The sequence below is a fragment of the Elephantulus edwardii genome, unplaced genomic scaffold (assembly GCF_000299155.1).
Source record: "Elephantulus edwardii isolate Elephantulus edwardi_28Jun2011 unplaced genomic scaffold, EleEdw1.0 scaffold00050, whole genome shotgun sequence".
NCBI lineage: Eukaryota > Metazoa > Chordata > Mammalia > Macroscelidea > Macroscelididae > Elephantulus > Elephantulus edwardii.
The window spans coordinates 14,833,701-14,835,485 of record NW_006399800.1 but is presented as its reverse complement, the minus strand read 5'-3'; positions in this window follow the sequence as shown (position 1 = coordinate 14,835,485).

Sequence of the window (1,785 nt, the reverse complement as noted above, 5' to 3'; positions counted from 1 at the left end):
ATGAAGGATCTCATGAGGGTGAGATATCACGTAACTGCCAGCAACATTCAAGGACTTTTGTCATCTGTGTATACCTTTTCACATCAAAGAAAACACAAGAGAGAAAGTCCAGCAGGTTCTGTCCAGATGGAAAACCCTTCCGCAGGATGTCTCATCTCACCACATAGCCATGCCACAGGAGAAAAGCCCTGTTACCAGAGAGACTGTGCAGATGTGTCCAGTCACAGTAAACTTCAGTGGACTCTTAACTAACAGGAACATATCCTTGCAGGACAGTCTGTTCTGAGAATGAACAGAGAATTTATTTACACAGCAGAGAAACCTTGTGAATAAATTGACCATCAGTGTCCAATGTAGAGACTAGGAAAGCCCAAAAGATTCATCCTATGTAACCAGTTTTGCTACAAGGACAGTAGAAGTTAACAGATTACATGCATATCAGCTGTTCTAGTCTACCAATAAAATGAATAAGCCTGGGGTAGGGGGGAAGAAGAGGCAGGGAGCATACAGGTGAGATTCCTGTGAGGTTGTGCTGCAGTCCAGAAAGAAGTGAAATGACTTTATGAAAAGTGAGATTTCCAAGAACACAGAATGAGAAAGGATTCCTAGTATAACTAGTTCCCTCCCCCATAAATGGAACACTTTAAGTGTACTTAAATCAATAACAACATAAAGATAAAGAACTGTTAACAACCTACACAGACACAATAGAAATGGCCTAACACATACCAAGAAAAACTTCACATACCGTCAATAAAGCACCAAGCAGCTTCAAACATTGTGAAAAAACACCCCAAAATGAGCCCTCTACTTAAAAAAATAGAGCATATTGCAGACCCAATGGATATCCCAGAGACAAAGAGGCAGAAGAAGTATACTGTATAATGTCATATGAACAGCTTCTTAAGAAGATACAAATGATGGAAAAAAGATGGAGATCATAATTAAAGTGAATGCCCTGGACAAGAAGCCAGAATTAATATACCAAGAAGAAATATGAACAACTACAGAAAAAAAATTGCAAAACATGGAAGAGTTGAAATTCTAGATAAAGAGGTACAAGAGTTTTTTTAAAAAGCATCAAAAAACAGAGAGGGTACAGCCAACACAGTACTGGGAATAACAGAGATGCATGAAAACCCAGAGTATCAAAAACAAAAAGGCAGAAGTTTCCAACATGATGAAGAAAAAAGAGGACAACAGAAGAGATGGAGCAAGAGTCAGAGAGCAGAAAGACAAGAAGCTCAATGGGAACATATTAGAATAAACAAACAAACAAAACAAAGCAGGGAAAATAAATACATCGTTAAAATTATGTAGGAAAACATCAAAAAAACCAACATGTGCTTGACCAGAATTTCAGAGGGTTGAAAGGAAAGCAATGAGAAAACTGTGTAAGAAGTAATAGAAGGAAAGTCCCAGGGATAATGAAGAATGAGAAATTTTACATTCAAGAAGCTCAGGAAACCCCAAACAGACTAGATTCAAAAAGGGAAGCATTATGAGAAATCATAGCTAAACTCCCCAAAATTAAAGATAAAATAAGAATGTCTATCTGTGTTTCATATGTTGTTTCAAGAAATTCTTCTGTGTCTTCCAATTCCTTTCCACTGTATCGAAAGGAATTGGAAGACACAGAAGAATTTCATGAAACAACATATGAGCAAGAGCCTATGGTGATGAAAGAAGAAGTTCAGGCTGCTTTAAAGGACATGGCCAAAAATAAGGCTCCAGAAATAGATGGTATACCAATTGATATATTTCAGTTAACAGATGCTGCCCTGG